Source organism: Arvicola amphibius, chromosome 18 (assembly GCF_903992535.2).
Source record: "Arvicola amphibius chromosome 18, mArvAmp1.2, whole genome shotgun sequence".
NCBI lineage: Eukaryota > Metazoa > Chordata > Mammalia > Rodentia > Cricetidae > Arvicola > Arvicola amphibius.
Window position 1 is genome coordinate 22,644,434 of NC_052064.1, and position 13,606 is coordinate 22,658,039.

Consider the following 13,606-nt stretch of genomic DNA (forward strand, 5'->3'; position numbering starts at 1 on the left):
TCATTGTTGCTGTCCTTTTTGTGAAATATGTAAGAAACTATTGCCCATGACATGAAAATTACTTGGGTTTTCTTTGAAGAGGTTTGCATAAAGTATTGAAAATAAAAATTTGTGTGTGAATGTAATATGAGGTAGGGGTTCACCTTTATTCTTGTATACAGATGACCTTCCCATTCTATGCGCCATGTGACAGGACTTGACCCTCCTCCCTGATCTGGCACCACTGTGGAAAATCGATTGGCTCTATGGTAAAAGGGGTCTATTTCTGGACTCCCACATCTGTTCCACTGAGGATAGATATGTCTAGCTTCAGGACAGCACAGCAGCAATACCTTGTTTGCAGAAAAAAAGCTGTAGAAGTGTGGCTTCTGGAATTTTCACTATTAAATATTTTTGATCATTCTGTATTCTTATTTGTACATGTATTTTGGAATCAGCTCATTGGTCTTAAAAAAAAAACATAAATGATAGAGATAACATTGGGCATGAAGACCAATTGAAGATGTTGTCATCTGTACGTGAAGATATGAGTAGCTATTATTTTCCAGAATATTACGCTTTTTATTTATTTTAACTAATTTTGAATGTTACAGTTGTTTTTTTCTAATTTATAGTTCAAGTTTAATCATGCTTAATGATAACAAGTTTTTTTTTAAAAATAATTCTTCCTTTACTTTGTGCGTTTGTTTTGGTTCATATTGTCAGCTCACTAGTGACTGAGCCTACAGAACGCATCATCCTCATGTTGCAATACAGCTGTCAGTATACACTTATTAAATGAAACATCATTCCTATAAATGCACTAGGCTTTGTAAAAATCAGAAAAGAACCTGAGGTCTGTCTACAATTAATTTCATAGTGAATCCAAGTCTTAGCACGCTTCAAATAGCTCTGTGAAAAATGTGCCGCATACAAATTCAGTGGCTGTTGGGAAAACTGAACCGATAGTGGCAGACTGAGCATACAATAATGCTGTGACACATGCTTACTATTGCCTTGTTCTTTTACATAATGCATGGATTTGGCAATCAGCTTCTAGACAAATAATGCCGAGGCTGGGCTGGCTATACCTGGAGAAAGAAAAGGGGAAAGTGACTAATTAGAAGTATTTCCTCGTGAGGCAGCCGAGCAGGGGAAAGGTTAAGTCTAATTGTAACAGAATGGCAAGGTGGAATGGAGAGACTTTTAGGGCACAAAACAATAAAAGAGGGCAAAAGACTGACGACGGCAGAATGAAGGAAGGGAGAGTAAAAATAGCCAATGCCGCCGGCTAAAATTATGAGAAGGCTGCCTGGAAGTTGTTCCAGTTCCAAGGCCGGAGTCGAGCCAAGACTGAAAGCCTCGCCCTTTGACTGCAAGCCCCGTGCTAAGTGTCCTCTCCTCACTTCAGAAGTCACTGCACGGGAAGCTCTACCAGACACCCCCACCCCCCCATCTTCAACATAATGCAATGTGTCCAGACCATGTTTCTGAATAGAATAGTTTCCGTTTCCTTCCGCGTGTACCCTGCGGGTCCCTACACTCGTAAACATAGCTTGCAGCGAAGGGTGTTCGTGATAACTGAGGAAAGGGAGAGATCAAATAGAAGGATTTAAACGAATATGTTCTAATCTGCTAGATGAGATCACGGTCTTTGTCCTGGGTCCAAAGATCCTGTTTCTACGAATCCGGGTTTCCAAGAGCAAAGTGTCACTGTATGGCTGTGGCATCTCTTCTGCCATCTTCCTTCCTATTTTGAAATTCTTCATGTCTATGTGTGTGATGTGCAGGCATGTGTGGGCATAGCATGTGCTTGTTTTTTTTTTGTTTATTTGTTTTTTTTTTTTTTTGGTTTTTCGAGACAGGGTTTCCCTGTAGTTTCTAGAGCCTGTCCTGGAACTAGCTCTTGTAGACCAGGCTGGCCTCGAACTCAGAGATCCGCCTGCCTCTGCCTCCCGAGTGCTGGGATTAAAGGCGTGCGCCACCACCGCCCGGGTTTTTTTTTTTTTTTTTTTTTTGGTGTGTGTGTGTGTGTGTGTGTGTGTGCATGTGTGTGTCTGACCACAAACATGTGTAGGTTCAGAAGTGATATAAAGTGACCTTCTGGGTTGCTCTCAGATTTATTTTCTAAAGGAGGATCTCCCTGAACCCAGTTCTCAGAGTTCCAGGGAGTCTGGTTAGCTAGCTTGCTCCATCTCCTGAGGGCTGGGATTACAGAAGGCCAGCCGTACCCATCCAGTGTTTAGTGGGTGTTGGGAACCCAAACTCTGCCTCATTTGAGCCGCATACTAATGATTTATTACCCAACCTATTTTGCCATTCTCCGTATTAAGTTTCGTAATGTGATAATTTCTTCACGTAATTGTATATTGATTTCAGTTTTTGTTGTTGTTGTTTTGTTTGTTTGTTTATTTTGAAGCAAGACCTCACAGTGTATCCCTGGCTGGCCTGGAATTTGCTTTGCAATCACAGAAATCCACCTGCCTCTGCTTCCTGTGTGCTGGCATAAAAGGTGCATATCACTGTGCCTGACTGATTGCCATATTAGGTGAATAAACAATTTTGGAATCCTCAATGAAAAACAGCTTGCTGGCCAAGATATCCCAGTGGGTGAAGGCACCTGCTGCTGAACATGAGGACCTAAGTTAAATTTCCTGGTCTCACAAGGTAGAAGAAAGAACTGATGCCCACTAACTGTCCTCTCCCTCTATATGTGCTATTGGTGCGTGTACATGGGTACACAGAAACATATGCACAACAAACAAACAAATAAAAAGTAATAATAAATACATGTAATAAATAAGGAAGAACAAGTTCCTTCTGATGCTAGCTTTTTTACTATCCTCTGAGTTGCCTGCTATGGACAGTTGGAGTTTTTCTTAGTAGCCCTGCTTCTTTTATACACAATTTTCCCTTCTTTATGTTTCAGTTTTGACAACAAAGATACAGCTGCCATTTATCGTTAATTTTGTGTATCAATTCATCTGGCTCATACATGCCCATACATTAGATTATGGGATGTTCTGGGTGTAGCTCTGAGGATTTTTCCAGATGACATTAAACTTCTTGGGCAAAGTAAAGCATAGTTTGCTCTCCCTTGTGGGAGGTCTTCATGCAGTCAATTGGAAACTTAGACACAATGACAAGGCTGAGGAAGAGGGAATTTGTCTGGCTGCTTGAACTGAAATATTGGCCTCTGCTCACTTCAAACCTGGATGTACTCTCTAGCTTCCTGCTTTTGGATGACAACATTCATCCATAGCTCTCTTGCTTGTCATGATTTTGTAGTTAGAGTATCGTGTTTCCTGTGTTCCCTGTTTCTTGTGTGTTATTCTTGGGAGCCATTAGATTTCAAAATTGTGTGAGTCTATTTTTATCCACGGCCCCTCTCTCAATGTACATTCACACATTTTGTTGAGTTCATTTTTCCTCTCTAATAGTGTCTACCTAATAGTGTCTACCGTTGAAAATACGTTCAAACTCATGTTTTAGTAAAATTCCAATCAAAAATGCCAACATATTTGCAATATTCAGTATCACTGCTGAGCACCTGAAATAGGAACATAGTAAATACATAAATGTCAAAATTTCAGAATACTCTATATTACTGCATTTCCAAGAACATCACACAAATTAGGGGTAAATAAATTGATAATTTACATATGGTAATACTGATTTGCTGATATACGTTGAGCATTCCTACTTTAAATTAAAGCAGTTGAAGAAAACTATTTCCCCTTTAGCAATAAATTTGGAAGATTTTGTTGGAAACACAAGATATCTGCTGTTTTGAGCAAAACAGACAAAATATTAACTAAAAAAATCATAGGATAATAATGTGTGGGAGTAAAAGCCCCAAGACACTTTCCTTGAGTGTTTATGGTGTGGTAAATGCTTTACTAGGCTTTCACAGAGATTATAATTAGAAAAGGAATGGGATGTGCTGAAAAGATTTGTAGTATATAATAGAAAATGCTAAATAAAAAAATGAACGCCAAAGTTTACTACACACTCATTACATACGGAACAGTATTCTAAGTCTGTCCATGTACTAACTCTGTCTTTTTAAACCATGATGATACTGTTTTAATTCTGCAATTAAGGAAATGAAGCACAAAGAAACTAAGTGGCTTGTATGACCACTCAGTGGCTCTTTACAGTTGATAGTCTGTCTCCAATGGCTCTTCATTTATTCTTGCCTATTTCTCACTTTTATTTTTAAAAATTATTTCCTATTAGTTTTTGAAATTATAATATAGTTAGATCATTTCCCCCTTCCCTCTTTCTCCCAAACAATCTGTATGCCCCCTTTGCTCTCTTTTAAATTCATTGCCTCTTTTTTAAATTGCTTGTTACTATATTACATATATAACATCAAGTATATATGTGTGTATATATATGTATATGTATATACACATATTTCTAAATGTACACATACTGACCACTCAGTCTACATGTTACTTATTCATATGTTCTCAGGGCTCACCATTTGATACTCCATGACATCTTCAGACTGAAAAAGAGCGAGTTCCTGTCTCATCTGCTTCATATTCCTCTCTAGTGCTGGGATTAAAGGCGTGTGCCACTGCCACCCTGCCTCTATGGCTAACTAGTGTGGCTGTTGGCATTAAAGGTGTGTGCACCACTGCCTGGCCTTTATGGCTGACTAGGGTGGCTAGCTTTTTACACTGATCTTCAGGCAAGCTTTCTTTGTTAAAATACAAATAAAAAATCACTACACCAAGGAGAACTTATGCTCCGTTCACTATTAGGCTCTTCCCACCTACTTAATTCTCCCACCAGTTGGCTTTCTTTCTTTCTTTTTTTGGTTGTTGGTTTTTGACACAGAAGGTAGGAAGAGTGTTCTGCACTTTTGCACAATGTGTAAAGCAGTTAGCAGGGTCCGTCCGTGGAGCAGGTTCACTTAAGCTGACTGTGTGTTCTCTGACAATGTTTCTCTCTGGTCCTTTTACTTAAACAGAAGGCAGTGGCTAGCTTTAAATTTCTGTTTGCTCATTCCAGCATCACCTGGGAAGAAAGCCTCAATTGAGGTGCTTTCTATAATGGTTGGCCCCTGGGCACATTTGTGCGGGATTATCTTAATGTTAACTGACATAGAAAGACTTAGTCATTGTGGGAGAAGCCCTTCCTGATTTGGGATCTTGAATAATATAAAAGAAGAAAAAGCTAGCTGAGCAAAAGATCAGTAAGTAAGGATCCATTGATGTTTGACCGGCTGTTTGATTTTCCGCTTACCTCTCCACACATCAGTGTTATCCTGTGCGCTGGTTGGTTCTTGCCAGTTTGACACAGATGGAAAAGGGGAACCTCAGTTGAGGAATTGCTTCCATTAGATTTGCCCATGGGTATGCCTGTGAAGGAATTTTCTTGATTAGTAATTAATGTGGGAGGATCCAGTTCACTGGGCAACAGTATGTTGAACCAAACACCCCTGACTGAGTATGTGTTCGTAGGCAGTGTAAGGTCGCAAGCCCCTATGGTCTCTGTCTTAATTAGCTCCTGCCTCCAGCTTCCTGCTTCCAGTTTTTTTCCCTGATTCCCTCAGTGGGGGCTTTTATCTTGCAAACCAAATAAACCTCTTCCTCCAAGTGAGCAAAACTGTTTCAGAATGTTTACTAAGGCATGCGTGTGTATGTGTGTACATTTTCTTTTAAAATTCTAATGCCACCAGGAGTTAATTATCGGGAGTGTATTCCACAGATGATTTTCCTACATAAAGACATTAAGACCACAACTTTCATCTGAGTGATCGTGGTCCAGGAACACAGCCTTAGTTTTCCCCCAATTCCGCGTTCCAATGTGGAAACAGTTTCACAGGGTGTATTTAGTTTTATAGAAAAGAGAAAGTCATAAATCAAGGCAATTTTAAGATACTTTGGTGGGTACATGAAAGAGACAGATACATTGAATTGAGGAAACTATTTTATATGTCCAAGATGTTATCTAGTGACTTTCTTAGCTCTTAGATTGTTGGAAGGTGGTGTGCTGCAAGGCAAATAGCTTCTAAGAGGGTTTTGTTATCATTAAGTGTTAGCTCAAATGGAATGGGGCAAGGAATGGCTGTTCCAGAAGGCGAACACTAGCCAAAGATGAAGTGATTAGCCTGTGAGTCTACAATGTTCCAATTTCTCCCAAGTTCTGAAATTCCAATTGGTCCGTCAGTCTCCATTGACACAGATTCCTTCCAGGATTTTATGTTTACAGCCAGACAGCTTCTTTTTAGGATTTTTTTTTTTTTTTTTGTTCACGATTTCTTTAGTCACTGATGCTTAAAGTCTACTGCTTTGAGGATATCTAAACAGACACATCATGTAAACTCTGAATGAAATAAATGCATGGGAAGTTTTTCTGGACACAAATTGGTTCACTTAAGCAGTAAGTTCGTAGTGACTAGAAAGTAGAGCGGTAGATGTGTATTTAGGTCCTTCATCAATTCATGCAGCTTGTATATTAAAGTGGTAATAGATTCTGAGGAGCAGATCTAAATGTCTGATGGCTTTAGGTCCTTTTGGAAAGAGAAACAAGATTCACATGCATATATAATATTGTTCATGGCTTAAGGACTTACTGAATGTATTACATCACCCGTGAACCACTTGAATATTAAAAATAATCTCCCATATTACTAGAAATGAAAATAGAGTGGATACCCTGGGAGAGGGTCACAGAACTGATATTCTAGGCCAGCTAAGTGAAGAGTTGCTGTTAGGAATGAATTTGAAAACAGATTGGTCTTTAAAATGCATATTAATATTTATGGTTTAGACTTAATTATATCATTCTGTAACGGTTTACATATGTATTTTAAAGCCAAATCTTATTTAATGCTAACATGCTTGTGGCAACAGTTGTAGCAAAATACTTGGAGCTTTGTTAATAACAATTTTTTATGGATAAATGCCACTTAAGTTGGATGTATATAGGAAAGAAATGTCTAAAATATATGGATCCGTGTTTCAAATGAACGTTAAGCTGGAAGGCCTCAACTATGCTCTAAGGTCTTACTTTTAGATCACGGTTTATTCTCCAGACACACACTAAAGCTACAGGGTAAAGAGGAACACAAAGCAGCTGAAGCGACCGGGCAGTGTGCAGATGGTAGAGGGGGAAGCGTTGCAGAGTACCAGGTGGTAGCTGCTGGAAACAGAAGTCTTTTCTCCCAAAGGGTGTGGCCCTTGTAAGGTCAATAGATGCTCCAATGGATGACTACACAGGTAGCATATATTTGACTTGATTTTTTTAAAAAAAGAGAACCTAAAGCCAAATTGGTAAGGAAGGGAGGGTGAATCTGTGAAGACTTGGAAGAAGGGGGTAATATGATCAAAATATAATATATGATAGTCTCCAAGAACTAATAAAAAGTAAAACAGAAAGCAAAGGTATGCATGTCAGCCTATCACCAGTACTTCAAATATTTCAGTAATCTGAATCTGAGACTGCATGAATTTCCTGATGTCCATTCTGTGACATGTCTTTATGTCACAGAAGATGAAAGACTGAAATTGAACTGTGGTCAAGGGCTTCTCATAGACATTGTACATACATACTTCATTCTCTAGAGTATAGTGATGGCTAACTAGTCATAGATCAAAGAGAGAATGCATTGCACTAGTGTTTTTGTGAATTCAATATTAACTTTGTATTTTGTAGAGTTGAGGAGTGACAGACCTAAAGAACGAACTGTTCGTTTTTCCTCATGGTTTTAGAAGGCTTGCCTTACCCATGCAGTACACCCAGGACTCAGAAACTCAGCTCAACAAGGGATGTTGCTCACGTGTTAGCTGAACTTTAGGAATTAAGAGAAAATAGGAAAATTATTCTAGCAGAGATGGAAGAGTCAGTAAGCGAAAAGAGTAGGAAACAGCCTTGGGACCACCGAAATGTCAATGCTTCCTGTCGTTGTGATTTTTTCATTATTTTATAAGTGCAGCTGCTTTGGAAATATCTTGATTATCGGGACTTATTGGCACTTTGCAATGTGATGTGAACTCCTTGATGTTGGGGGGTTCTGTTTCCCCACTGGCAATCCGCTCAGCTGTCTCTCATCTCTAACGCCCTTTGACATCCTGCAGTTAGGCCTTGGGTTTGCTTTGATGGGTCTCTCTAGTTCATTTGTGGACCCTCTGGTTCTGTTCCCATAAATAGTGTCACTTATGGCAAAAAGAGTTCATTCCTGGTCAAAGGGTCTCTATTGCTCTGAACTACTAAGAATTCTTCAGGCAGGCATTCCTACAGTCAGAAGCCTGAAATCTGTATTTATATACTACGCCTCTTTAAACCTGCCTGTTAAGCACCGTGGGCAATTTCATTTTTTCTTCTGATGCAGCGTTTCGAGCAGATATATTATTCCCTATTAGCTGAAAGCTGCAAGAAACATTCAAAGATTTTTTAGTAACTTATTTTAGCCTCAATTCCTGGATGCATCAAGGACAAGAAAGACCTTTGGCAGTGAGTGCTTCTGCTACCTTTGAAGCCTTTATTCTGACTTCCTAAGAGAAAGATGGATGTAATTATTATTGTTGGTGTGGTTGGTCTCAGGTTTGCTTCTTGGATAGGCTCCATGTCCCCACAGTGTTTGACTCCTGTCTCTTTTATGGCATTTCTTGTCTGTTGAGATGCTGGAGGAGGGATTAAGGAGAAACTGTTTGGCTGACGGTTTTGGAAAGACAGCAAGGCCTGAAATGCTCATTTGGATGCGGTACAATTAACAAAACACCGCTTTCTAGAAATTTCACTGTGCAAGCTTATATTTTATCTTATTATCATATTTTTTTAAAAATTTAAAAAGAAATAGCCCAAATTGCAGTCATGGTTTTCATATATGATAAATAGTTTAATTACCAGTTAACATTTATGACTATCATGGTCACCTCTCTTTTTAGTTCTCTCAGTAAATGATCAGCGCAAAGTTCTTTGCCCTTTTTCAAATGTCCCCGAAGTATATAATATCGAAGAGATGACGACTACAGTTGTCTTGACCGTGGACAATGAAATGTTTAGAGCTGCAATCAACATTTAAGCTCTTTTTCCCGTGTCAATTTCTTGTCGAGGTAAGAGGCATCTTCATTCGTGTTGTGATTTATTCACCTGCTCTGCACTAAGCATCTTTGCATCTCGTGGTCTTCAAGGTACAGTTGTGCCTACTGTGACTTCAGGTTATTTAAACCAGAGTCTCTGGTCACTAAGGGTGTCTGAGCTGGGCTGAGGTACAGACAAGGGACTTATCCACCCGCTCTAGAACAGGCATGGCTCTGGCTGGTGGTGCAGCTGGGGGATTGATGTAGATGGAGTGGGAAGGAGGTGCAATGATGAGGCACATAGGTCTATGTAAAAAGGCGCTGTAGGTGTTTTAACTGTCTGCGGCAATAACAGGCCTTTATGATGTTACATTCAGTGCCAAAGTAATATGGAGGACGACCTTAAATGTCACACATTTGATGTCTGTTTTAGCTCGCCAGATGTTCACGGCTAAATAACCCTGGGTGTTTCGGGTTCTGTTTTATGGATTAGCTGTATGAGAAGAAAACCGTATTTGTGAAAATGGACTCTTATTTACGTGGCTTTTAAAGGCTGGTGTAGAAAGCATTTTATACTCTCCCGCCTTTGATATAGCTGGTGATATCACTGTATTATACAGAGAGGGATGCATTTCATTTAGCGAAATGCACATGCCATTTATGCGCATTTATGTGCAGTAAGGCATTTTATTTTAAAAATACAGCTGAGCTTTGTGCAAATCTACATTTTGAAAATCACAACAACCTTTCAAAATTTAATTTTATTTCCTTCTTGATGATGAGTATGCTTTGTAAACACTGGGCTATACTGTTCATTCAGTTTTTTAAAGTAAAAAAAATATTTCATGAACCTGATGATATCACATGAGTAGTATACTGTCTTCTTCCTTTTCGGCAAGGGTTTAGTTGTGGTAATTAGGTGATTTTCTAAAAATAATTGTTAATGGTGAAATTACCCTTTTAAGCACTTGTTTCCTTCCTTAAAAACTTGTACTATTTACTTAGTGTTTGTTGTGATGGTGGTATCATGTACCCGTTAGTGTGTATGTGTCTGTGTATCTGTGTTTATGTTTATGACATTATGGATTTATAAACATTATGGATTATGTTGTATGTGTGGAAGTCTACTCTTGGGATCTTCTCTCCTTCCACTGAGGGATGGCACTCAGGTCATTAGGCTTTGTGGTAAATACCCCTACTGTCGGAGACCAGCTTCCACAAGTAGACCACTTGCCAGGCCAGGGGCATGGGGATTAGAAAAATAAGTAAAGAGAATGAAGATGCAAGTGAAAATAATAAACAGAAACATAGACTAGTACTGGGAGGGAGTTCTAGTGAATACTGAAAATCATCCATGTCTAATTTCCATTTGCTTAAATACCCTGACTCCAAAATGGAGGAGTAAGGTAAAAAAAAAAAAAACAAAAAACAACTGCCTTGATATGATACAAGGAATGAACGGACCAGTTGAGGGATTATGGGCTACATTCTTAGTTAAACATTCTGTTGCCAAAACAAGATGAGTAAAGCTTACACTGTAGACTAAAACAATCTGTAGGCAAACCACTCCCTGGGTGGAATCCATTGTTATCTCCCTAAGGGAGCAGGAACCTAGTTGGATCCTTAGATTATTGTTGGAGGTAGAAACAGTCTAAGTCTTCATACCTGAAATACCAGGTCTTGATATTAGCCACACCTGTTGTCTGACCTGCTGACAACAATCTTGAAGGAACAGAAGTAAATTCCAACCCTCTGACCTTTAGTCCGGGTAGAATGGACCCCCACTAATGGGCGCTGTCACTTGACCCACTAGCCCTGTTTGATGGTTTGTTCCTTTGTTTTCAGGGCATTTTGATCAAACTCTGAATATACTTCATGAAAAAGCACTTTCTTATTAAAGAACCATGCTATTGCTATGTTCGTGCGGGGGGGGGGGGATGGCTTTAAAATGTCTCTTAAAAATATATGTCAAGAGGGCTGGAGATACGGCTTAGAGGTTCTGAGTTCAATTCCCAGCAACCACATGGTGGCTCACAACCATCTGTAATGAGATCTGGTGCCCTCTTCTGGCCTGCAGGGACACATGCAAGTAGAATGCTGTATACATAATTAATAAATAAACCTTTGAAAAATATATGGTAAGAGTATATGAAGTACTGTCGTAAAAATTGTTTAATATGCATAGCTTAAGTATTTCTCAAACAAATCTGACCACTGAGCTGTTTTGAGTATGTGGGTAAAACTCTTTTCCCTTTATTACATTCCACCTGCAGAACTGACTTCTTCTAGTGTTGTTGATGGCTTTACCTTCATGTTTGTGACCCCAACTGTGAGAAAACTAACTGTGACTTGAGCCCCTGTTTCTTCCCGCCGTATATTCCTCTCTGTTCCCAGTCATGTCCCTTTCTGCCTTCATCTTCCTAGTCCCGGGATAAAGGGCGTGTGACTCCCAAGTCCTGAGATTAAAGGTGTGCACCACCACTACCTAGCTCTGTTTCTCTTTTAGACTGGATCAATCTCGTGTAGTCCAAGGTGGAATGAACTCAGATATCCATCCTCCATGTGGGATTAAAGGAGTATACCACCTCTTCCTGGACTCTATGAATAACTAGTGGTTTAGCTCCAACCTCTGATTTTCAGGGAAGGTTTATATGTTAGATCACAAACAAAATATCGCCGTGTGTGTGTGTGTGTGTGTGTGTGTGTGTGTGTGTGGGGCTTATTCGGTGATACATTTATGGAGTTTCAGCTTCTGAAGGGAGCGTGTAAGAAAAGTGCAAGATGCCAGGGACTCAGAAGTAACCACTGGAGCACAAGACTGGGACAAGATTACCAATATGGATGTCTGTACCTTCTTAACAGAGGGCACTTGACTTCAGGGAGGAAGGAGCGCACCTGCCGGTTCAGCAGCAGTCAGCACTCATGCAGAGTGATATCATTGAACAAGGAATGAAAAGGCCCACTGGCTCTTCTTCCTGATCAGCCTGAGAATACAGAGAAAGATGGCTGAAATCGGGGGACATTTCGGGGTTGGTATGGAAGCATAGTTCTGAGGAAGCTTCCTGGAATGTGTGGAGGTGATGCTAGTGAAGACTCCTAGTAAAGATCTGATGAAGAGATGCGTGATAACCAAAGCTATCTTCTTGCTTTCAGCTTTTTCTTTCTTTCCCAGATACCTGGCATGATGACCTTTTTTTTTTTTTCATGAGCCATACCCCTGAGGTATATTTTCAGCTCTATGATTTTTTTTATGTGTAGTAAAAGTTCTGTTTTATATTATAGGAAAGTCAAACCAAATGCATATCTAAGAATAATCAAGAAACAAATGTGCAGGGTTCTTGAGCATGAGAGAACCATAAACGAGAGTATATTTTTTCTTTTACCAATATATGGTCTAGGAATATATCTAATTTATCCTTGAGTTTTAAAAATGCAGATGTTTTAAACACAACAGCAAAATATAGAACCCATAAGCAAATTATATTTGTTAATTGTTCTTGTAGAAAAAGAGAAAAGATCGTGGCATAAGGATGTTTAATGTTTTGATTGTTGATTAGCTAGCAAAGAACAGATATTTACAGATAAATATGTTTTTATTCAAGAAGACAGTGTTACTTTATATAAGTAGACACACAGCAAATGGATATGCTCTACTTTTATTGGTACCATAATTTTTTGAGAAAGTATTAATTGGATAGAGTCAATATAAGCTATGTGTCCAGCGAGGTCGATAATGTTACTGTGTTTACATACACTGATTGTTTGGGTGTCCATTGAAGAGATTTCTCAGAAGGAGGTATTTTCAGGTTGCTTTAGTTCCAAAGGACAGGTCACATAGAAGACCTCAAGAAACTGAAGTTGAGGGCTAAAGGAGAAATGAGTACATCCATGTGGTGTCTGAGGAGTTCATCCTCATGTGTAGTCTGAGGGATCGCAGGGAAGACTGGGGTGCAAACAAAAGGAGGAACTAGGGCTCATCTGAAATTTTTTTTTTCTGCTCCTGGAGCATATACTCCAAGACAGTATAAGTATCATTGGTTAAAAGTAAAGTCAGAATATTGAGATGAAGTTATCTTCCAAGTATTTATATTATTTTGTATTTTATTGTTACTTTTTTATTTTTGGAGAGATGAAACTTTTGACCTATTAATAAGAGTAGTCTCCTTTTTAATCATCCTTGTTCTCACCAAATCCTTCTCAAATGTCAACTTTGTACTAGTGAATACACTTAGTATTTCTCAGACGTGAAGAAAGTGATGAAATCTTTATTCATCCACAGAGAGAGAGAGTAACGGTGGTTTTCATACTTACAGCATAGCTGGCAAAATGCAAATAGTTTAAGTACCGTTTGTACAAGTATCTGTTCTGTCATTTCAAAATTGCGTCTGTTTTATACTGTATTGTTGACAGGTTTTAATAGACAAAAGCCTAGAATTCACCATTATTTCATTTGAGAAGGAACGAGTCAGGGTTGGATTAGGGTTCTTATGAGATGCTACCTTATCTACAGTAAATGGGAGCTTTCCTTTGTCAGTACGATCAATAAATTAAACAAAATTAAGGTTTAATAAAAAATGGGGGAATCACAT

At 39.0% G+C, this 13,606-nt stretch overlaps 1 protein-coding gene across 2 annotated transcripts in view; it reads left to right on the forward strand.

The window, feature by feature from the left end:
• The window catches only part of Gulp1 (GULP PTB domain containing engulfment adaptor 1), a 231,620-nt gene that overhangs the window by 61,263 nt on the left and 156,751 nt on the right, over positions 1 to 13,606 (forward strand). The gene's annotated exons all lie outside the window — the stretch shown is intronic.